General features: G+C 41.0%; 1 pseudogene; it reads left to right on the plus strand.

Moving 5' to 3' along the window:
* The first annotated feature begins 23,476 nt into the window (after positions 1-23,476).
* LOC145539606 (general transcription factor IIF subunit 1-like) lies at positions 23,477-25,253 on the plus strand (annotated as a pseudogene).
* The last annotated feature ends 512 nt before the right edge of the window (positions 25,254-25,765 follow it).

Consider the following 25,765-nt stretch of genomic DNA (forward strand, 5'->3'; position numbering starts at 1 on the left):
TTGTGCAAAGGAAGGGTGCTATAGATAAGCTTCATTATCAAAGCCACTGATAGCTCAGTTGGTAAAGAATCCTCCTGCAATTGCAGCGGGAGACCTGGGTTCAATCTCTGAGTTGGGAAGATCCCCTGGAGAAGGGAAAGGCTACCCATTCCAGTATTCTGGCCTGGAGAATTCCATGGACTGTATAGTCCATGGGGTCACAAAGAGTCTGACATGACTGAGCGACTTTCACTTTCACTTCACTTCACTTCATCACGGCCCCAGAGGGGCTGGTTGGGAAGCAGCTGCTTTCACAGAGCAGGCTTGGGCAGAGGTCTCTGGTACAGCCAAGTAAAGTCCAGTACCCCTGTAAGTTCCAACTCGGACCCAGGTTGTATAAACCCAGACTCCAGGTGGCCTGTGCCTGTTCCACAGGCCAGACTCTGAAAAGGGGGTCCAGTGTCTTCAGCGTGGGGGTGGGGTGGGGTGGAGTGTGTGTGTGGAAAGCCTTACACTTTCCGGTTGGCATTTCCTTGACTGAGAGCTCAGCAGCTCCCACTTGTGGCCACTAGGGGGAGATGCTCCTCTGGGAACTGTGTGAAGAGCCTCGCCCTCTCTGTCTCCCTTCAGGGGCACCTAGAGTCCCTGAGTCACTCCCGCTGTCATCATCAGGCTCAGTTCTGCTGATGAGGCCTCATCTGCATCCTGTGGCCTCCTGTTTCAAGGAGCAACTCACACGGGGAGGAAGTACAGCAGATGGAGGGAACTTGTGGATTCTCCCTGGAGGGTATGAAGGAGCAACATTTTTTTTCCTCAGAAGACCCTGATCCTCTATAAAATTCCGTAAGTAAAAACCTAGCTAAAAGTGTAAATCAGAAAAATAGAAAATTCAGTTCACGTTTGTTTTGTTGTTGTGCAGTCGCTAAGTCATATCTGACTCTTTGCGATCCACCCTGGACCGCTAGTCTCCTCTGTCCTACACTAGCTCCTAGAGATAGCTCAAACTCATGTCCATTGAGTCAATGATGCTATTTAACCATCTCACCCTCTGTCACCCCCTTCTCTTTTTGCCTTCAATCTTTTCTAGCATCAGAGTCTTGTCCAATGAGTCGGCTCTTCGCATCAGGTGGCCTAAGTATTGGAGCTTCAGCTTCAGCACCAGTCTTTCCAGTGAATATTCAGGGTTGATTTCCTTTAAGATTGACTTCTTGAAGTCTTCTCCAGCACCACAATTAGAAAGCATCAATTCTTCAGGGCTCAGCTTTCTTTATGATCCAACTCTCATATCCATACATAACTACTGGAAAAGCCATGGCTTTGACTATACGGACCTTTGTTGGCAAAGTGATGTCTCTGCTTTCTAATACACTAAGTTTGTCATAGGTTTTCTTCCAAAGAGCAAGCGTCTTTTAATTTCATGGCTGCAGTCACAGTCCAAAGTGATTTTGGAGCTCAAGGAAAGAAAGTCTGTCACAGTGTCCACTTGTTCCCCTTCAATTTGCCATGAAGTGATGGGACTGGATGCCATGATCTTAGTTTTTGCCAGCTTTTTCACTCTCCTCTTTCGCCTTCATCAAGATGTTCTTTAAGATGTTCATCAAGTTCCTCTTCGTTTTCTGCCATTAGGGTGGTGTCATCTACATATCTAAGGTTGTTGATATTTCTCCCAGCAATCTTGATTCCAATTTGTGATTCATCCAACCTAACGTTTCACATGACATACTCTGCATAAAAGTTAAATAAGCAGGGTGACAATATACAGCCTTGACGTATTCCTTTCCCAATTGTGAACCAGTCCATTGTTCTATGTCCAGTTCTGACTATTGCTTCTTGACCACCTTACAGGTTTCTTAAGAGACAGGTAAGATGGTCTGGTATTCCTATCTCTTTAAGAATATTCCACAGTTTGTTGTGATCCACACAGTCCAAGGTTTTTAGCATACTCAATGAAGCAGAAGTAGATGTTTTCCTGGAATTCCCTTGTTTTCTCTGTGATCCAATGAATGTTGGCAATTTGATCTCTGGTTCCTCTGCCTTTTCAAAACCCAGCTTGTACACTGGGGGTTCTCAGTTCACATAGTGCTGAAGCCTAGCCTGATGTTTAACTCAAGTTTAAGAAAAGAGAGTGTTGAAACTTCCCTGGAGTCCAGTGGTTAAGATTCTGTGCTTCCAAGGTAAAAGGCGTGGGTCTGATCCCTGACCAGGGAACTAAAATCCCCCATGCAGTGTGGCATAGCCAACAATAAATAAATAAACAAAACAGCTAATTTCTTTAAAAAAAAAAAAAAAAAAGGAATAGGGGGCATACAACTATTGTGGAGTATACCCGGATTCTGTTCTGTAATTTGGGGAGCAAGATTGCCAGGCTCCCAGGAACACCATGTCCCTGCAGAGTCTGTCTCCTCATGGCTGTGAGTTCCTGGAACCTGTGACTGGTCTTTGTTCATCTGATAGCCCCTGACCCAGCACACTGGATCTCCATCAGTGTTTCCAGGATGAACAAATGAGCAGAGAAAGAAGGGGAAAGAAAAGGGAGGAGAAGGAAGTAATGAGAGGGATAGAGAGACAGAGACTGACTGACTATAACTTATTCAAAAGAACTGTATGTATTCTTTGCAAGACTTTAGACATAAAGAAGAGAGGGGGCTATAAAGATGGACAAGTTGATGTTCTTGCACTGCAGTGATTCACTTTCTTGTGAAAAAGAAATATACGCCACTAACAATGGTGTTGGGGTACCAGATGGCACTAGAGGTAAAGAACACACCTGCCAGTGCAGGAGACATAAGAGACTGTGGTTCGAATCCTGGGTTGGGAAGATCCCCTGGAGGAAGGCATGGGAACCCACTCCAGTTTTCTTGCCTAGAGAATCCCATGGACAGAGGAGCCTGGAAAGCTACAGACCAGAGGGTCTCATAGTAGGACAGGACTGAAGCTATTTAGCACACAGCACACCTGGGCCCTCCACAGGGAGACTTCTCAGCATGAGGTGTGCTCCGTCCAGGGCTGTGAGTGTCAAGCTATCTGGTCAAAATGTTCAGAAACTTACTCAACTCTTGGTTCTTTGTAGATGACTTGTTAGCGTGTTTGTTTATATCTCTGAAATCTTTTAACAATCTCTGTATCCCCACTATCTTGAACCTCCACGAGAATAATGTAAGTATGATGTGTGTGTGTGTGTGTGTGTGTGTTAGTTGCTCAGTCATGTCCAGCTCTTTGGGACACCATGGATTGTAGACTTCCAGGCTCCTCTTTCCATGGGATTCTCCAGGCAAGAATACTGGAGTGGGTAGTCATTCCCTTCTCCAGAGGGTCTTCCTGACCCAGGGATCAAACCCTGATCTCCTGCATTGCAGGCAGATTATCATCTGAGCCACCAGGGAAGCCCAAGTATGCCTTGGTGGAGTTATTTCTCATTCATTGTTCTGAGATCTTGGATGGAAGTCAAATGTTTTTCAGCTCTAGGAAAATTTCTTTTATATTTTGAAAATACCCACCCCCCATATGTTTCTATTTCCAGTTTCTAGGGCTATTTTTAGTTAGATGTTGCAATCCTGGACTGATATCTGTAGCTCTCATCTTTTCTCTCACATTTCCTATTTTGTCATTTTTAAAAATTTATTTTCTGATCTACTGGTCCTTCTATTGAATAATTTTTCACTGATCAATTTTTAATTTCCAAGAGTGCTATCTTATTTACTGTATTTTCTGGTTTTAGAGTATTCTGTTCTTTTTTATGCTTGTAATAGCCTCTCAAGTTTCCCTGAAGATACTGTATGTATATTTTTAAGTTTTCTCTTGTTCCCTGAGTTAGCTTGTTTTCTCCAAGGTCATTCTTCCCATTTTATTTTTTCTTTCAACTTTTTATTTAAAAAATGTTCAAACTTACATAAAGTTGAAAGGATAGTACACTGAATACTCATATATCCTTTCCCTAATCATCACTCATTAGCATTTTGCCACATTTACAAACTATTTTGATTTTCTGAATCATTTGTAGACATCATCATTTTAGTCCTAAATACTTCAGCATATATTTCTTTTAAGAATAAGGACATTTTCCTACATACAACAAGATCATTACTACGCTCCAAACACACATCAGTAACTGAATAATATCTTCTGATATTCAGTTCATATTTAAATTTTACTGGGAATTCCCTGGTGGTTCACTGGTTAGGACTCCAAGATTTCACTGCACAGGGCCTGGGTTACATCCCTGACTGGATGCTGCAAGCCTTGTTGGGTGGCCAAAAAAAAAAAAATTCTGCCATTTCTGCTCAAACTTACTTTAATAGCAATTTTTTTTTTCTTCTGGATCCAGGGTTGGGTTAAGAGTCACATACTACAGTTAGTTATCATGCTTCCTTATTCTCTTTTAACTTAGAACAGTTCTCCCGTACACATTTGTTGGGTAATTTTTAGGGTACTGACTTTTTCAAGAGCTTGGACTAGCCATCTTGTGGATTATGTTACATAGGTTGAACATTTCTGGCAAGTACACTCCCTAGGCAATTTTGCACACTTAATATAGTGTCTCATTGTTTCTTTACGTGTACAGTCAGTTTACTCATCCTGGCAGTAATAATATACACATGACACTGTGTTCTTTTCAGGGCATCGCGTTTAAAGGCACACATGCTCACTTTCCCATCGTTGGTGATACTGATTTGGATTACCCAGTCAAGGTGTTGTCTGCTTTATCAACTTGTTTTCCCTTGAAATTAACAAGGCATATTTGGGGAGAAATTTTAAGACCTTGTAAATATCCGGCTCAAATTTTTCCCCATAGATTCTTTACCTTTTTTAAAAAAATATTTTTTAAAATTTATTTATTTTAGTTGGAGGCTAATTACTTTATGGACGGAGGTTTGTAACATTGTACAGAAGACAGGGATCAAGACCATCCCCATGGAAAAGAAATGCAAAAAAGCAAAATGGCTGTCTGAGGAGGTCTTACAAATAGCTGGGAAAAGAAGAGAAGCGAAAAGCAAAGGAGAAAAGGAAAGATATTCCCATCTGAATGCAGAGTTCCAAAGAATAGCAAGGAAAGATAAGAAAGCCTTCCTCAGCGATCAGTGCAAAGAAATAGAGGAAAACAACAGATTGGGAAAGACTAGAGATCTCTTCAAGAAAATTAGAGATACCAAGGGAACATTTCATGCAAAGATAGGCTCGATAAAGAACAGAAATTGCAGGGACCTAACAGAAGCAGAAGATATTAAGAAGAGGTGGCAAGAATACACAGAAGAACTGTCCAAAAAAGATCTTCATGACCCAGATAATCACAATGGTGTGATCACTCACCTAGAGCCAGACATCCTGGAATGTGAAGTCAAGTGGGCCTTAGAAATCATCACTATGAAGAAAGCTAGTGGAGGTGATGAAATTCCAGTTGAGCTATTTCAAATCCTGAAAGATGATGCTGTGAAAGTGCTTCACTCAATATGCCAGCAAATTTGGAAAACTCAGCAGTGGCCACAGGACTGGAAAAGGTCAGTTTTCATTCCAATCCCAAAGAAAGGCAATGCCAAAGAATGCTCAAACTACCACACAGTTGCACTCATCTCACACGCTAGTAAACTAATGCTCAAAATTCTCCAAGCCAGGCTTCAGCAATACGTGAACCATGAACTTCCGCATGTTCAAGCTGGTTTTAGAAAAGGCAGAGGAACTAGAGATCAAATTGCCAGCATCCACTGGATCATCGAAAAAGCAAGAGAGGTCCAGAAAAACATTTATTTCTGCTTTATTGACTATGCCAAAGCCTTTGACTGTGTGGATCACAATAAACTGTGGAAAATTCTGAAAGAGATGGGCATACCAGACCACCTGAACTGCCTCTTGAGAAACCTGTATGCAGGTCAGGAAGCAACAGTTAGAACAGGACATGGAACAACAGACTGGTTCCAAATAGAAACAGGAGTACGTCAAGGCTGTATATTGTCACCCTGCTTATTGAACTTATATGCAGAGTACATCATGAGAAACACTGGGCTGGAAGAAACAGAAGCTGGAATCAAAATTGCCAGGAGAAATATCAATAGCCTCAGCTATGCAGATGACACCACCCTTATGGCAGAAAGTGAAGAGGAACTAAAAAGCCTCTTGATGAAAGTGAGAGAGGAGAGTGAAAAAGTTGGCTTAAAGCTCAACATTCAGAAAACTAAGATCATGGCATCTGGTCCCATCACTTCATGGGAAATGGATGGGGCAACAGTAGAAACAGTGTCAGACTTTATTTTTCTGGGCTCCAAAATCACTGCAGATGGTGATTGCAGCCATGAAATTAAAAGACTCTTACTCCTTGGAAGGAAAGTTATGACCAACCTAGATAGCATATTAAAAAGCAGAAACATTACTTTACCAACAAAAGTCCGTCTAGTCAAGGCTATGGTTTTTCCAGTAGTCATATATGGATGTGAGAGGTGGACTATAAAGAAAGCTGAGTGCCGAAGAATTGATGCTTTTGAACTGTGGTGTTGGAGAAGACTCTTGAGAGTCCCTTGGACTGCAGGAAGGTCCAACCAGTCTATCCTAAAGGAGATCAGTCCTGGGTGTTCATTGGAAGGACTGATGCTGAAGCTGAAACTCCGATACTGTGGCCACCTCATGCGAAGAGTTGCCTCACTGGAAAAGACCCTGATGCTGGGAAGGATTGGGGGCTGGAGGAGAAGGGGAGGACAGAGGATGAGATGGCTGGATGGCATCACCGACTCGATGGACATGAGTTTGGGTAAACTCCAGGAGCTGGTGATGGACAGGGAGGCCTGGCGTGCTGTGATTCATGGGGTCGCAAAGAGCTGGACATGACTGAGTGACTGAACTAAACTGAACTGAATTACTTTACAATATTGTAGTGGTTTTTGCCCTACATTGATATGAATCAGCCATGGGTTTACATGTGTTCCCCATCCTGAACCCCACTCCCCCCTCTCTCCCCATCCCATCCCTCTGGGTCATCCCAGTGCACCAAACCTGAGCACCCTGTCTCATGCATTGAACCTGGACTGGCGATCTGTTTCACATATGATAATATGCATGTTTCAGTGCTATTCTCTCAGATCATCCCACCCTCGCCTTCTCCCACAGAGTCCAAAAGTCTGTTCTTTACATCTGTGTCTCTTTTTCTGTCTCACATATAGGGTTATCATTACCATCTTTCTAAATTCCATATATATGCATTAGCATCCTGTACTGGTGTTTTTCTTTCTGGCTTACTTCACTCTGTATAATAGGCTCCAGTTTCATCCACCTCATTTGAACTGATTCCAATGTATTCTTTTTAATGGCTGAGTAATATTCCATTGTGTATATGTATCACAGCTTTCTTATCCATTTGTCTGCTGATGAACATCTAGGTTGCTTCCATGTCCTGGCTATTATAAACAGTGCTGTGATGAACATTGGGGTACACGTGTCTCTTTCAATTCTGGTTTCCTTGGGGTGTATGCCCAGCAGTGGGATTGCTGGGTCATATGGCAGTTCTATTTCCGGTTTTTTAAGGAATCTCCACACTGTTCTCCATAGTGGCTGTAACTAGTTCGCATTCCCACCAACAGTGTAAGAGGGTTCCCTTCTTTCCACACCCTCTCTAGCATTTATTGTTTGTAGACTTTTTGATAGCAGCCATTCTGACTGGCGTGAGATGGTACCTCATTGTGGCTTTGATTTGCATTTCTCTGATAATGAGTGATGTTGAGCATCTTTTCATGTGTTTGTTAGCCATCTGTATGTCTTCTTTGGAGAACTGTCTGTTTAGTTCTTCGGCCCATTTTTTGATTGGGTCATTTATTTTTCTGGAATTGAGCTGCAGTTCCTCATAGATTTTGTACCAGTTGTCCTGAGTCAATTTTTTACTGGGATGATTCCAAAGTGGTGAAAATTGTGATTTTCAAACTTAACCATTCCCTCCACTTTTATCAGTACTTCCTGGCTCTGTAAGATGTTCCAGATTCATCTTATGCTTTCCATGTCCTAGTCCTGGAATCAGCTGTTTCTCCATGGAGTTCTAGCTCCTTTTATTGGTTGCCTTTACTGTTGGAGGATATTTTCACTGAATGAATTGTTGTTATAGGTTAGCAGTTTTTTCCCCTTCTGTATTTTAAAGATGTTGTTCCACTGTCTTCTGGTTTGTGTTATGTCTAAGTCAATGTTTCATCATTTAAAAAAACTTCGGTTCATTCCATGTTTTATTTTTCTCTGCTTTTAAGATTTTTCTTTTTTTTTTTTTTTTTTTAAGATTTTTCTATTTAGCTTATTTTTTTAGCTAAATAGATCTGTGGGGTGATATTTTCTCATTAAATCTGAGATAGTTGAAATGTTTCAGCCTTATTTTTTCAAATATATTTTTTCATGCTACAATATTTCACGTCTCCTGGGACTTCAATTACACCTGTTAGACTGCCTAATATTGTTCTATAGGTCACTAAGGTGCTAATCAATTTTTTGCTTTTTTTCTCCCTGTGATTCACTTTGGTAAGTCTATTGCCTTGCTTTCAGGTTAACTGATTTTTTTCCCTGCAGCATCTAATCTGTTCTTTAACACATTTGGCAAATTTTTATTTCTGATGTTGTTTTCTTCAATTCTAGAATTTCCATTTGATGCTTTTTAATAGTTTCCCTTTGCCTACTGAATTTCTCCAGTTGTTCACTCACTATGTTCAGTTTTCCGCTTTAAATCCTTAAACAATTTTATAATGGCTTTTTAAAAGTCTGTGTCAATTCCAACACCTCTTACCCTGTTTGAGTTTTTTTAACTGTTTTTTCCCTTGATTTTTAATCACATCTTACTACTACTTCACCTGTCTAGTGATTTGATCATCAAACTATACATTGTACATGCTATGTGGTAGGAATTATGTGGCTTTCCTTTAAAGGTTGTTGAAGTTTGTTTTAGCAGGCAATTGATTTACTGGTGAATCAGTTTGGTTTTTTTCTTCAAGGCTTGTTTTAAGCTTTGTTAGGACTGGTCTGGAGGAGTCCTTAGGGTAGACTAGCTCTACTCCTAAGGTGTGGCCTTTCTGAGGCCTTAATTGAATTGCATGTTGTTTAGCCTCTGTGACTGGTTGGAACTGCTACATCTCCCACTCCTGTGAGACCTCTGGAATGTCTGTGCAGCTCCCAGCTTCTCAATAGCTGTTCTCTGCCAGGCTTTGCAGACTCTCATTTCCCTATGCTCAGCTGAGTACTCAGTCAAACCCTTGAGGGGACCCCTACACAGATTTCCAAAGCTCCTTCTCTTACAGTTCTCTCCTTTTCAGAACCCTGTCTCACAGATTTCAGCTGTTTCAACAGCCCTAGACTCTAATTTCTGCCTCCTCAGCTCAATGACCCCACTGTTCTTGCTTGGGCTCTACCTCTCTGTCCTGTGGTCTAGAAACTGTCTCCAGGAAGAAAGCCAGGTAACTGTGGAGCTCACATGGGCCTTTCTTCTCTTAGGGATCACCGTTCTGTACCACCGGTTGTCCCAATATCTAAAAGAGATTTCTTTATACATTTTGTCTAGTTTTGTAATTACTTATGGCAGGAGGGCTAGTCCAGTGCTACTTACCCTGTTATAGCCAGAACTGTTGGAAAGTTTTAAGTGCCAAATATATATATTTTTAAAAATGCCACAAATTTTTAATTTCTTCTTTTTATTCTGGTAAATTGGATGAACACACCTGTTTTATATTCCCTTTTTTCTTCCTTTTTGGGTACTTTTGGATTAATAAAATATTTTCTATAATTTCATTTTCTTTCTGTTAAATTGTCAGTTATGCATTCTTTCACTATTTTAGTTTTGTAATAGTGATTATCCAATAGGATGACAACTTCCTTACTTTGTATTTGATTCAGAAAATTTGCCAACAGAATTTTTTTTTCTTTATTTCTATTATAGTTTTACTCTGATATGTCTCAGAGTTGACTATTCTGGTCAGTTTTCCTATGTACATACACAGACATGTTTGACATGTAGATTTAGGTCATTTTTATTTCCAGAAAGTATTCTGGGATTACAACTTTGGGTTAAACATGTCATATTTATTTAATTTATAATCTACTTTGTAGTGGTATAATTTATATAAAATAAAATTCACTTTCAAGTGTATGGTTTCATGAGTTTTGACAAGTAATACACAGTTGTGTAATCATTACTATAGTCATTACTGGATTACAGTTTTAAATATTAGTTCCATTCCATTGTTTTGCTTCTTCAGCAAATCCAGTTATGTGTATGCATGTGTGCGTGCTCAGTCGCTTCAATCATGTCCAACTCTTTGCAACCCTATGGACTGCCAGGCTCCTTTGTCCATAGGATTCTCCAGGCAAGATTAAGGGAGTGGGTTGCCATGCCTCCTGCAGGGGATCTTCCTGACCCAGAAATCAAATCTGAATCTGAGTCACCTGCGTCTTCTGCATTGCAGGTGGATTCTGTAACCGCTGAGCCACTGGGAAAGCCCAGATATATGTATATACCTTTTTTGCCTGTTCTTTACAGTGATCACGTTTTCTCTGATTATTTTATCCCTTTATTCACTTTTTTCTCTTGGCTATATCCCTTATTATATTTTTAGTTGAAGTTGCATCTATTCTCCTTTGGGCATCTTGTGATTTAATTTTTATTTCTGTAATTTTTAAATTGAAAAACAATTAAAGATTTTATTGATGTATAATTGACTCATGACATTACATTAGCTTCAGATGTACAACATATTGAGTTGATATCTGTACATAACTTTTATTTTTTTTTCCTTCTATCTCTTTCCTGAGTTTGATGAGCTCATTTCAGATCTTGATTTTTGTCTATTTCTATCCAGAAAATTTGAATTTTGATGTTTTGTATTTTCAAGTACCTATTTAGCAACATTTAGTGTTGGATATTGTGTCACAATTTTCATCTGTTTGTGGTTTGGAGATGAATAAAATCATCATCTGAAGATATTGTACTCTCACTTATTATTTTCTTCTCATAGTGGCTTAGTGTACATGCTACCTGTGATTTGTTTATATAACAGTGTGTTGAATTTTCCTGGCCTGCTAATGGCAGGTGTTTGTTTTGGGGGAGAAGTAAAGGACTTGGTGGTTTACTACGATTCTTAGTTCTGGAACGCCCTCTTCTATAGATAAGTGGAGAGAGATTTCTTCAATAGATTGTGCTGTTGTGAGGGAGAGGTTGGTGTGTCTTCTGATTCTGTGATTTTCTTTTGTTTCTGTAGGACTCCTCCTGTCCACCATTTTCTTTCATTTCCTAGTCTCCAAGCAATGCCTCCCACTTTTAAGCTGGCTTTCTCTCCCCAGGAGGGGAGCCTTTCAAAGACTGTTATTTTTGGTCCTGTGCCTTTTTGAGTGTCTCCTCAATTCCTCAGTAGCTAATGCCCTGGCCTGCCAGCTGGCAGGCCTATTCTCAATCTCTCTCCCTTTCTCCTCCCTCCTTTCTTTCTTTCTCTCTCTCTCCCCCACCCCCTTCCTTTCTGCATGTCTGCCTGCAGGTTTATTCAACAATAAACAATCTCTTCCAGCTTTACATCTATGGCCAAACACACCTTTTAACTGGAATTCGATTGCTGACTCAGCCTAGCCACGGGGCTCCTGTAGGCACCAGAGGGCACAAACTTGGTCTGTAGGCATCTCTGTCAGCTTCCCCTCGTGTGAGTCTTGCAGGTTTTCTCCCTCCAGATCTTTGGGCTACGGCCAGTCTCAGGACAGCTGCAGTGCAGGGTGGTAGGCATGTCTCAGGGGGCAGATGGAGGTAATCATAGAAATACTGGATACCTTGCTGGTAAGGTGCCAGTAGACTAGTCTCCAGGCTAACTGTCCCTTCCTGTAGGCTGGTGATGTGAGACTGCAAGGTCTTCATCACGTGAAGACTAGGCACGTTCTTTTCTGCCAGCTTGGGATGTTTAGGCCTGTGGACATCCTACTTGGCACCCCCCTAAAAAAGGGAGTTCATAGATGGCAAGCAGGTCTTTCTTGGGCACGAACATCGCAATGGCTCCTGCATCTGTGGCCAGAGCTGGAGAAGCATTCTCAGCATTCCTCTGCTCAAAATGAGACCCTGTCTTTTCAAAGTGATGACTTTTATCCATGTTCTCCCACTGCTAGGATTCCCCCAACCCTACCCTTCTTTGCTTCAGTCTTCACCTGATTTTCTGCTCTGAAGTGAGCTCTGGAGCCAGCTTTGCTCATATCATATGTCTAATTATCTTTTTACATGTAAATTAAAGTTTGTGTAATCTCTGCCTTGTAGTCACGGTGTAGATACAGATTTTGTGTGATTTGAGTTGCTCTCCTTGTTAATCTGTATGGGTTTTAGTGGTTGTGTGAAGAGATCTGGATGTAAGAATCTATCATTATCCCATGTGAACTCAGTAGAGTCATTTTTTAAATCCTGATTTTATTTATTTTGGAAGCATTCTTCAGTTTTCCAGTGATTCTCGATTAACTGCTCGTATTTAAGAGCATGGCACAAAAAGGATATGAGGAGCCCTATGTGAATGTTGAGCTGGGGATGGGCTTTGCTTGGGGTGATTGTGCGGGAGCTTGCTGTTTTGGTGGGGGCCTCTAATGCCATAATGTGCAATTCTATTTTCTGGGCCGCTTATTTCTCTAGGGAAGGCAATTCTATTCTCCTCCCTGAAGGGTGGAAGTCTGTTTTGACCAGAGGGGAAATGGGAGAAGGGCAGAATGGAGGGGTTGTTTAAATTCTACATAGACTTTTAATTAGCCACCCTGTTTTCAACCCTACTTGCCCTCTGCTGTACTACTCTACTTGATTCCTTAGAGAACTGAACTTCTCTGACATTCTGTAGGGCGACACAGCTCTTTTTGGTATTTTTTCTCTGTGCCAATATTCAAATCTGCAGCTTCCTTTATTCTGGACTTTAGTTGTTACTCCTTCTTCTGCTTCCTGTCTTCCAGAATTTTGTCAAAATCTCTTATTGGCTGATGGACCTTCTTTCTCATTCTCTTGTAGCTGTAGGTTTATCCATTAAAAAAAAAATCCTTCACTTTAATTTTAGAAAGGATGTGGGAAGGAATGGAAATAAACAGATGTTTAATCTGCTAATTTTAATTGGAAATCTCTTCTGTTACAGTTTTAAATGTTTAAAAGAAAAGGGGCCCCCTTGGGAAAGGAAAGAAGATGATTAGTCTATGGTTATAAGAACCACCAGGAGGTAGATGTAATCCTGACCATTACTCCTGGCCCAGACGCAGCCTGATGTGGTTGGGTCTTAGGACTGAAGGAGCATCTGCCTGTGGTTCGAAGTAGGACTTCTGGGTGACGCTGCAACCGAAGATCCTGCCCCTACCGCAGAGCTGAAGCATCACATCCTACATAATGTAATGTTGAAAATGTAGTTATGTGCTATATGGAACATCTTTCCCTGTCTTTACATGTTTGTGTGCCATGTGATACCACACATGGTGGTATCCATTCATTTGTTGATGGACACACAGGTTGCTTCCATATCTTGGCTACTGTAAATAATGATGCTGTGAACACTGGGGTGCATGTATCTTTTCAGATTAGAGTTTTCACCTTTTCAGGGTATATGGCCAGGAGTGGCATTGCTGGATCATATGGTAGCTCTATTTTTAGTTTTGTAAGGAACCTCCATACTGTTTTCCATAATGGCTTCCTCAATTTACATTCCCACCGACAATGTAAGAGTGTTCCCTTTTCTTCACATATGTTTTAGCATTTATTATTTATAGACTTTTTATTTTATTTTTTCTGTAGATGAAGATGTTACAATATTATATTTTTATTTTTGACTGTAGATTATTTTTGGTAATTTCATTTTAGAATTTACTTAAAACAATGTGATTATAGTAACTTATTACACTTTTTATAATTGAACACTGTGGTTAATTGAAAATTTCTTGATCAAGCTTTATAATGCCACTTGCCACTTAACATTTAGATAAAAGATTGCAAACTCTTTTAGTTAGTTTTTTTTTTTGGCTGTGCTTAGATTTTTTAATGATGGCCATTCTGACTAGTGTGAGGTATTACCTCATTGTGGTTTTCATTTGCATTTCTCTAACAATTAGTGATGCTGAGCATAACGAATTTCATGTGCCTGTTGGTCATCTGTTAGTCTTCTTTGGAGAGATGTCTATTTAGGTCTTCTGTCCATTTTTTGAGTGAGTTTTTTTTTTTTATATATTAAGTTGTATGAGCTGTTTGTATGTTTTGAATGTTAACCCCTTGTCAGTTGCATCATTTGGAAATATGCTATTTCATTCTGTAGGCCTTTTTTTCCATTTTGTTGATGATTTCCTTTGCTATGCAAAAGCTTTAAAGTTTGATAAAGTATCACTTGTTTATTTTTGCCTTTATTTCTTTTGCCTTGGGAAATCAATCTAAGAAAATATTGGTATGATTTATGTCAGAGAATGTTCAGTCTATGTTCTCTTCTAGGAGTTTTACGGTGTCATGTATTATATTTAGGTCTTTAAACATTTTGAATTTATTTTTATAGATGGTGTGAGGGTGTGTTCTAACTTCATTGACTTACATGTAGCTGTCTAGCTTTCCCAACAGCCCTTGCTGAAGAGACTGTCTTTTCTCCATTGTACATTCTTACCTCCTTTATTGAAGATTAGTTGACCTACATATATAGGTTTATTTCTGGACTCTCTATTCTGTTCCATTGATCCTATGTCTGTTTTTGTGTCAATATCCTGCTGTTTTGATTGCTCTAGTTTTGTAATATTGTCCTCAGTCTGGGATAACTAGGCCTTCAGCTTTGTTCTTTTTCCTCAGGATTCCTTTTGACACTGAGTCTTTGGTGGTTCCAAATTTTAGAATTTTTTGTTTTAGTTCTGTGGAAAATGTTATGCGTATTTTGATAGGGATCTCATTAAACCTGTAGATTGCTTTGGCTAGTAAGGCCATTTTAACAATGTCAACAGATGATTAGTTTAAGAAGATGTGGTGTATATATATACAATGGAATATTACTCAACCATAAAAAGAATAAGGACTTACCCGGTGTTGCAGTGGATAAGAATCCACCTGCCAGTGCAAGGGACATGGGTTCCATCCCTGGTCCAGGGAGATTCCACACACCTTGGAGCAACTAAGCCCCTGTGCCACAGCTACTGAGCCCATGCCCTAGAGCCTGCAAGCAGCAACTACTGAAGGCTACACACTCTAGGGCCCTTGAGTCATAGCTAATGAGCCCCCTTGTGCCACAACTACTGAAGCCTGTGAGCCTAGAGCCTGTGCTCCACACAGGAGAAGCCACTGCAATGAGAAGCCCACACACTGAAACTAGAGAGCAGCCCCTGGTCTACACAACTGGAGAAAGCCTTCATGCAGCAATGAACACCCAGCACAGCCAAAAATAAATATATTTAAAAAAGAATGAAAAATTGCCATCTGCAGCAACATGGATGGACCTAGAGAATATCATACTAAGTGAAGAAGTCAAAGACAAATATTATATGATATCTAAAAATAATATAAATGAATTGATATACAAAACAGAAACAGACTCACAGACATAGAAAACAAACTTATGGTTACCAAATGGGAAAGGGTGGGATAAATGGGAGAAAAGGATAAATTAAGAGCATGGGATTAACAGATGTAAACTACTTTACATAAAATAGATAAGCAACAAGTATTTTCTGTATAGCACAGGGAACTGTAGTCAATATCCTGTACTAATATATAATGGGAAATCATCTGGAAAAAATCTGAATCACTTTGCTGCACACCTGAAACTAACACAATATTAGTAAGTCAACTATATTTCAATTTTTAAAAAATGTTGACTGTTTTAAAAAAAGATATTGAACACTATAACATTAGATGAGATTGCCAAAGGAGTTCTATAGAGAGAGAAGTGAAAGAGTGGCCTGGAGTGCTCTGAAGTAAAGTTGTACAAGTTGAAGAACCAGGAGGCTGAGAAGGAGTAGCCAGTGAGGAAGAAGGAAAACTCAGAGACTGTGGTGTCTTATTGGAGAGTATTTCCAGGAGGAATAGGCAATGATTTTGCAACATGGAAGTCACTGGTGATCTTGTTCCAAGACCTTCTAAAAGACCAAAGCCTGAATGAAGTGGATTCAGTAGAGAACTGGAGACAATGAGTACAAGGATATTTTCAAGTGGCTTTTTTTTTTAAGGAAGGGGAGCAGAGAAATGGGATGGTAGCTAGAAGGGAAGGAAGGGCCAAGAGTTTTTCTTCAAAAATAGGAGAAATAATAGTATGATTGTGTGTTTATGGGAAAGACGTAGTAGAGAGGGAAAAATCTGATACTGTGAGAGAGAGAGAGGTATATTTACAGGCGAGATTCCTTGAGGTGAGGGGTTGGCTTTAGTCCGGAACATGGAAGGTTTATCCATAGTCAAGGAGGTAAGACAGAATATGCCAGCTCAGACTCGGTAGGTGGAATTTCAGGGCAGTTCTTTTCTGGCAGATTTCATTTCCTCAGTAAAACAGGAAGCAAGGTTGCAAACAAAGAGTGAAGATAGAGAAGGTGTTGGAGGTCTGAGGGGAAAACAGGTGAAGAAATCGTCATTCAAACCTATAAGAGAGTGAAAGGATTACAGGATGTATGAGATGATTGTCTGGCTACAGACAGTTGAGATGTGCTTGAGGTTCGTGGTCATGAGTTTAAAGAGAAAACAATCACCAGTTTAGTATCCTTTTCTCCAGTCAGGTTTAGGTGCATGAAGGCAGGTGTGGAGAAGGTGTAGGGGTGAATTTAACTTGGTTTCTCATTTTTCTAATTGAGTATCATGAGGTGAAAGAGGGGCAGGGGAATTAGATTGTGATAAAGACAGGAACTGTAAAAACTGGCTGAGGAAATTAAATTTGGTAAGGAGGGAAGAGGGGACATCTGGGGAAAGAGGGACTGACAAAAATGGACTTTAAGTCCTTGTGGGGGAAAGTATTATTGGAGTCTGGTTAATAAGGCAATGAGCTAGAAATATGGAAGATGAGGGCAGGAATTGGGATGCATGACCAAGATTATTGGCTTTAATTACTGGTAAGTGCATATCTATAGACTGATTGTAAAGTATGTGGTGGAGGCAGGGTGGAGGACAAAATCAGATACTGAGAACTGGGGGTGGTGGTGGTGGAGGGATGCTCACTAACTCCTCTCACTCAGAATCCCAGGCGTGTGTCGTGTTGTGTGCATGTGTGCTTTTCTTAATCATTATAGTAAAAATAGAAAACACTTTAAATATGTATAGCCCACAACTTTCATATAGCAAAAGAACAGTCATTCTTTGGCAAGAACAACCTGAGTTTGAAATGTTGTTTGGCTTTCTTTGTCCAAGTCCCTAGACAGCTGTTGAAAATGTGGGTCTGAAATATGGGAGTAGAGTTGGAGAGCTGGGAAGTAGCTTAATGAAAGTAAAGATCGAAGCAATGTGAACAGACAAGACTGTCTGGAGAGAATGTGTACACCAAGAAGGCAGCCCAAGAGTGAACTCTGGGGAGAACCTATATTTACTGTGCTGTGCTGTCACTCAGTCTTGTCCGAATCTTTGTGACCCCATGAATTGTAGCCCACCAGGCTCCTCTGTCCATGGGGATTCTCCAGGCAAGAGTACCAGAGTGGGTTGCCATGCCTGCCTCCAGGGGATCTTGCCAACCCAGGGATCGAACTCAGGTCTCCTGCATTGCAGGCGGATTCTTTACCTTCTGAGCCACCAGAGGTCAGGATGAACCAAAGAAACACAGAAAAGATTTATAAACTCAAATCCAAAACAACAAAGTAAATGGCAACGGGATCATACTTATCAATAGTTACCTTAAATGTAAATGGGTTGAATGCTCCAACCAAAAGACAAAGACTGGCTGAATGGATACAAAAACAAGATCCCTATATATGCTGTCTACAAGAGACCCACCTCAAACGTAGGGACACATACAGACTGAAAATGAAGGGCTGGAAAAAGATATTTCACACAAATGGAGACCAAAAGAAAGCAGGAGTAGCAATACTCATATCAGATAAAATAGACTTTGCAATAAAGGCCGTGAAAAGAAACAAAGAAGGACACTACATAATGATCAAAGGATCAATCCAAGAAAAAGATATAACAATTGCAAATATATATGTACCCAACATAGGAGCACCACAATATGTAAGGCAAATGCTAACAAGCATGAAAGGGGAAATTAACAGTAACACAATAATAGTGGGAGACTTTAATACCCCACCCACATCTATGGATAGATCAACTAAACAGAAAATTAGCAAGGAAACAAACTTTAAATGATACAATGGACCAGTTAGACCTAATTGATATCTATAGGACATTTCACCCTATAACAATGAATTTCACCTTTTTCTCAAGGGCACACAGAACCTTCTCCAGAATAGATCACATCCTGGGCCATAAATCTAGCCTTGGTAAATTCAAAAAATTGAAATCATCTCAAGCATCTTTTCTGATCACAATGAGGTAAGATTAGATGTCAACTACAGGAAAAAACCTATAAAAATACAAACATATGGAGGCTAAACAACACACTTCTAAATAACCAACAAATCACAGAAGAAATCAAAGAAGAAATCAAAATATGCATAGAAATGCATGAAAATGAAAACACAACAACCGCAAACCTATGGGATTCAGTAAAAGCAGTGCTAAGAGAAAGGCTCATAGCAATACAAGCCTACTTCAAGAAACAGGAAAGAAATCAAATAAATAACCTAACTGTATACCTAAAGCAACTAGAAAAAGAAGAAATGAAGTACCCCAGGGTTAGTAGAAGGAAAGAAATCATAAAAATCAGGGCAGAAATAAATGCAAAAGAAACAAAGGAGACCATAGCCAAAATCAACAAAGCTAAAAGCCGGTTCTTTGAGAAGATAAATAAAATAGACAAACCATCAGCCAGATATATCGAGAAAAAAAATGGAGAAGAATCAAATCAACAAAATTAGAAATGAAAATGGAGAAATCACAACAGACAACACAGAAATACAAAGGATCATAAGAGACTACTGTCAGCAACTGTATGCCAATAAAATGGACAACTTGGAAGAAGTGGACAAATTCTTAGAAAAGTATAACTTTCCAAAACTGAACCAGGAAGAAATAGAAAATCTTAACAGACCCATCACAAGCACAGAAATTGAAACTGTAATCAGAAATCTTCCAGCAAACAAAAGCCCAGGACCAGATGGCTTCACAGTTGAATTCTACCAAAAGTTTAGAGAAGAGCTAACACGTATCTTACTCAAACTCATCCAGAAAATTGCAGAGGAAGGTAAACTTCCAAACTCATTCTATGAGGCCACCATCACCTTAATACCAAAACCAGACAAAGATGCCACAAAAAAAGAAAACTACAGGCCAATATCACTGATGAACATAGATGCAAAAATCCTTAACAAAATCCTAGCAAACAGAATCCAACAATATATTAAAAAGATCATACATCGTGACCAAGTGGGCTTTATCCCAGGGATGCAAGGATTCTTCAATATTTGCAAATCAATCAATGTGATATATACCACATTAACAAATTGAAAGATAAAAACCATATGACTATCTCAATAGATGCAGAGAAAGCCTTTGACAAAATTCAGCATCCATTTATGATAAAAACCCTCCAGAAAGCAGGCATAGAAGGAACATACCTCAACATAATAAAAGCCATATATGATAAACCCACAGTAAACATTATCCTCAATGGCGAAAAATTGAAAGCATTTCCCCTAAAGTCAGGTACAAGAAAAGGATGCCCACTCTCACCACTACTGTTCAACATAGTTTTGGAAGTTTTAGCCACAGCAATCAGAGAATAAAAAGAAATAAAAGGAATCCAGATTGAAAAGAAGAAGTAAAACTCTCACTGTTTGCAGATGACATGATCCTCTACATAGAAAACCCTAAAGACTCTACCAGAAAATTACAAGAGCTAATCAATGAATATAGTAAAGTTGCAGGATATAAAATTAACACACAGAAATCCCTCGTATTCCTCTACACTAACAATGAGAAAACAGAAAAAGAAATTAAGGAAACGATTCCATTCACCATTGCAACGAAAAGAATAAAATACTTAAGAATCAGTTCAGTTCAGTCGCTCAGTGGTGTCCGACTCTTTGCGACCCCACAAATCGCAGCACGCCAGGCCTCCCTGTCCATCACCAACTCTCGGAGTTTAGCCAAACTCATGTCCATTGAGTCGGTGATGCCATCCAGCCGTCTCATCCTCTGTCCTCCCCTTCTCCTCCTGCCCCCAATCCTTCCCAGCATCAGGGTCTTTTCCAGTGAGTCAACTCTTCGCATGAGGTGGCCAAAGTATCAGAGTTTCAGCTTCAGCATCAGTCCTTCCAATGAACACTCAGGACTGATCTCCTTTAGGATGGACTGGCTGGATCTCCTTGCAGTCCAAGGGACTCTCAAGAGTCTTCTCCAACACCACAGTTCAAAAGCATCAATTCTTCAGTACTCAGGTTTCTTTATAGTCCAACTCTCACATCCATACATGACTATTGGAAAAACCATAGCCTTGACTAGACGGACCTTTGTTGGTAAAGTAATGTCTTTGCTTTTTAATATGCTATCTAGGTTGGTCATAACTTTCCTTCCAAGGAGTGAGTGTCTTTTAATTTCATGGCTGCAATCACCATCAGCAGTGATTTTGGAGCCCAAAAAAATAAAGTCTGACACTGTTTCCATTGTTTCTCTGTCTATTTCCCATGAAGTGATGGGACCAGATGCCACGATCTTAGCTTTCTGAATGTTGAGCTTTAAGCCAACTTTTTCATTCTCCTCTTTCACTTTCATCAAGAGGCTCTTTAGTTTCCCTTCACTTTCTGCCATAAGGGTGGTGTCATCTGCATATCTGAGGTTATTGATATTTCTCCCGGCAATCTTGATTACAGCTTGTGCTTCTTCCAGCCCAGCATTTCTCATGATGTATTCTGCATATAAGTTAAATAAGCAGGGTGACAATATACAGCCTTGATGTACTCCTTTCCCTATTTGGAACCAGTCTGTTGTTCCACGTCCTGTTCTAACTGTTGCTTCCTGACCTGCATACAGGTTTCTCAAGAGGCAGTTCAGGTGGTCTGGTATGCCCATCTCTTTCAGAATTTTCCACAGTTTATTGTGATCCACACAGTCAAAGGCTTTGGCATAGTCAATAAAGCAGAAATACATGTTTTTCTGGAACTCTCTTGCTTTTCTGATGATCCAGCGGATGTTGGCAATTTGATCTCTGGTTCCTCTGCCTTTTCTAAAACCAGCTTGAACATCTGGAAGTTCACGGTTCATGTATTGCTGAAGCCTGGCTTGGAGAATTTTGAGCATTACTTTACTAGTGTGTGAGATGAGTGCAATTGTGTGGTAGTTTGAGCATTCTTTGGCATTGCCTTTCTTTGGGATTGGAATGAAAACTGACCTTTTCCAGTCCTGTGGCCACTGCTGAGTTTTCCAAATTTGCTGGCATATTGAGTGAAGCACTTTCACAGTATCATCTTTCAGGATTTAAAATAGCTCAACTTAGGAATAAATCTACCTAAAGAAACAAAACACCTATATATAGAAAACTATAAAACACTGATGAAAGAAATCAAAGATGACACAAATAGATTGAAAAATATACCATGTTCATGGATTGGAAGAATCAATATAGTGAAAATGAGTATACTACCCAAAGCAATGTATAGATTCAATGCAATCCCTATCAAGATACCAATGGCATTTTTCAGAGAACTAGAACAAATAATTTCACAATTTGTATGGAAATAGAAAAAACCTTGAATAGCCAAAGCAATCTTGAGAAAGAAGAATGGAACTGGAGGAATCAACCTGCCTGACTTCGGGCTCTACTACAAAGCAACAGTCATCAAGACAGTATGATACTGGCACAAAGACAGAAACATAGATCAATGGAACAAAATAGCCCAGAGATAAATCCACGCACCTATAGATACCTTATCTTTGACAAAGGAGGCAAGAATATACAATGGAGAAAAGACAATCTCTTTAACAAGTGATGCTGGGAAAACGGGTCAACCACTTGTAAAAGAATGAAACTAGAACACTTTCTAACACCATACACAAAAATAAACTCAAAATGGATTAAAGATCTAAATGTAATATCAGAAACTATAAAACTCCTAGAGGAAAGCATAGGCAAAACACTCTCTGACGTAAATCATAGCAGGATCCTCTATGACCCAACTCCCAGAGTAATGGAAATAAAAGCAAAAATAAACAAATGGGACCTAATTAAACTTAAAAGCTTTTGCACAACAAAGGAAACTATAAGCAAGGTGAAAAGACAGCCTTCAGAATGGGAGAAAATAATAGCAAACGAAGCAACTGACAAAGAATTAATCTCAAAAATATACAAGCAACTCCTGCAGTTCAATTCCAGAAAAATAAGCGACCCAATCAAAAATGGGCCATAGAACTAAACAGTCGTTTCTCCAAAGAAGACATACAGATGGCTAGCAAACACATGAAAAGTTGCTCAACATCACTCATTATCAGAGAAATGCAAATCAAAACCATAATGAGGTACCATCTCATGCCAGTCAGAATGGCTGTTATCAAAAAGTCTACAAACAATAAATGCTGGAAAGGGTGTGGAGAAAAGGGAACCCTCTTACACTGTTGGTGGGAATGCAAACTAGTACAACCACTATGGAGAACAGTGTGGAGATGCCTTAAAAAACTGGAAATGGAACTGCCATACGACCCAGCAATCCCACTGCTGGGCATACACCCCAAGGAAACCAGAATTGAAAGAGACACATGTACCCCAATGTTCATCACAGCACTGTTTATAATAGCCAGGACATGGAAGCAACCTAGATGCTCATCAGCAGACAAATGGATAAGAAAGCTGTGATACATATACACAATGCAATATTACTCAGCTATTAAAAAGAATGCATTTGAATCAGTTCTAATGAGGTGGATTAAACTGGAGCCTATTAAAACAGAGCGAAGTAAGTCAGAAAGAAAAACACCAATACAGTGTATTAACACATATATGGAATTTAGAAAGATGGTAACAATGACTCTATATGTGAGACAGCAAAAGAGACACAGATGTAAAGAACAGACTTTTGGACTTTGTGGCAGAAGGTGAGGGTGGGATGATTTGAGAGAATAGTATTGAAACATGTATATTATCATATGTGAAATAGATCACCAGTCCAGGTTCGATGCATGAGACAGGGTACTCAGGACTGGGGCACTGGGATGACCCTGAGGGATGGGATGGGGAGGGAGGTGGATGGAGGGTCAGGATGGGGAACACATGTAAACCCATGGCTGATTCATGTGAATGTATGGCAAAAACCACCACAATATTGTAAAGTAATTAGCCTCCAATTAAAATTAAAAAAAAAAAGAGCTAAAGAGGACCCTGCATGACTGGGTTATCAACATGATTGGATTATCTCCTTGCGATGACATCGGCGTGATTGGATTATCAACACGACTGGATCATCCCATGATGACGTCATCCGCGTGACTGGGCTATCATACCATATGTTGCAGGCAGCCAGCATGCCGGGCACAAAAGGTGCTGCCTTCAGCTTGGAGTGGCTTGTTTCGACTAGGCTTGCTAGAGAGCTGCTATTACGATTTAGGAGGCTGCGCAGGTGCAGACGCAGGGCGGGAGGCTTCTGAGGCTGACCACTGACCCAGCGCCAGCTCCGGATAGCTTTTCTCAGGATCGACGGTACCCCGCCTGGGCTTGGGGTCCTTAATCAAGACCAGAAACCTGATCCCTCGAGGGTGGCTTCCCAGAGACAGGAGGACGTAGACCCTGGGGGAAGCGAAAAGGACAAGTTTCCGACCGGACCCTGACCATTGCCCATAGAGGCCCTCAGCCCCAGTAGCCAGGATGTCACTGAGTATGTTGTCCGAGTTCCCAAAAATACCACCAAAAAATATAATATCATGGCTTTCAATGCAGCCGATAAAGTCAACCTCGCTACTTGGAATCAGGCCCAGCTGGAATGCGACCTGAGCAACAAGAAAATTTACCAAGAGGAGGAGATGCCCAAGTCGGGATCCGGCAGGGGGTTCAGCTGCAAGCCCGGGAAAGAGGCACCAAGAGAGAAATACAGCATCGTCCTCAAGGAGTCCCAGCCCGAGGACCAGCCCTGGCTGCTCCAAGTGGATGGCGAATCAGGCCGGAAGTTCAAGGGCATAAAGAGGGGCGGCATGATAGAGCACACATCCTATTACATCTTCACCCAGTGCCCTGATGGCGCCTTCGAGGCCGTCCCCGTGTACAACTGGTACAACTTCATGCCGCTGGCCAAAGGCCACACGCTTAGGGCCGAGGAGGAGTGGGAGAGGAGAAACCCAGTCCCGAACCATTTAAGCATCAAGCAGCAGTGGTGGCAGAAGGACCAGGAGGAGGAAGACAAGCAGAAGGAGAAGCGAGGCCGCAAGAAAGCCGCTGAGCTGTGCATCCGTGACCTGGAGGAGGACCTGGAGATGTCATCCGATGACAGCAAGGCCAGGGGAGAGGAGGGCGGCTGGGGCCCCAAGACCAAGAAGGCACCACCCAGCAAGGGGGGCCAGAAGAAGAAGAAGAAGGGATCAGATGATGAGGTCTTTGAGGTCAACGATAATGGTGACTTCAAGGGCCAGGAGGTGGACTACATGTCCGCCAGATGCAGCAACTCCCAGGAGGAGCTGGAGGGCAAACCCAAGGTCACCCAGCAGGGGTAGAGCCCCAAGGGCATGGACAAGCAGAGCATGAGCTGTGATGAGCATCAGAAGGAGAAGTTGCCCCAGGAGGACAAGAAGGCGCCCATGCTGCAGGAGAAGAAGCAGAGGAAACACAGCAGCGAGGAGAATGACATCAACAGAGAAACCTCCTTGGTGTGCTTTACAGTGAAGAAGATGCCCCCCAAGAGCGAGCAAGAAATGGTTGTGAGGCAACAGCTGGCTGGGCACACCCAGCACCGAGGCTGGCACACTTCCTCTACCCTTCAGGCAGCTGTCAGCAAGCTGGAGCAGGGGAAGCGGACCATCAAAATGCCGATGGCCAAACGACTGCGACTGGACCCCGGGCCCCAGAGCCTGTCAGGGAAGTCAACCCCCAGCAATGGTGACATGCAAGTGACTAAGGATGCTGGGCCCTGCTACCTGAGGCAGAAGCCCCTGACCTCCAAGGACCAGCTGAGAAATTTCCAGACCAAGAAGACAGGGCTGTGTGGTGAGCAGACGCCTGCCGGCTCAGATGCTCAAGTTCATGAATCCCGAGTGCAAGATGATCAATGATAAGATGCCTTGCTCCCTCAAGAATCATGCTCCCCGCCAATAAAAATACTCTATTTTTAATAATAGTACTAATAAAAATCTAATGAGAAGAATGGGAAGAAATGTAGGAGAAGGGTCCAGAAGACCCAGGGAAGAAGGAGTTTTCAGAGCAGGGGAGTAAGGGCCCAAGTCAAGGCACAGTCAGGTTGCTCAGGCTGAGAACTGAAGGTTGTGCAAAACTGGTTGCCAAAGCAGTGGCTGGAGTCAGAGTTGTGGCCAAGGAGATCTGTGCACAAGAATTCTCCTGTATCACTCCAACCTGTTCCTGCCTTCCATCAGGTCTACATCCTTCCACAGAGATCCTGTCAAGAAAGTGGTCAGCTACAATCTCTGCAAGAACATAATACAAGAGTGTTAATACCATGGTGGATTCATGTCAATGTATGGCAAAACAAATACAATATTGTAAAGTTAAAAAATAGAAAATAAACTAATTAAAAGAAAAGTGTTAATAGAACAAATTATGGTCCCCAATGGTGCAGCTGGTCCCAAAGCTGAAATTGCTATTATCATCTC

This window comes from Giraffa tippelskirchi, chromosome 2 (genome assembly GCF_054371585.1).
Source record: "Giraffa tippelskirchi isolate mGirTip1 chromosome 2, T2T-mGirTip1v1.2.pri, whole genome shotgun sequence".
Lineage (NCBI taxonomy): Eukaryota > Metazoa > Chordata > Mammalia > Artiodactyla > Giraffidae > Giraffa > Giraffa tippelskirchi.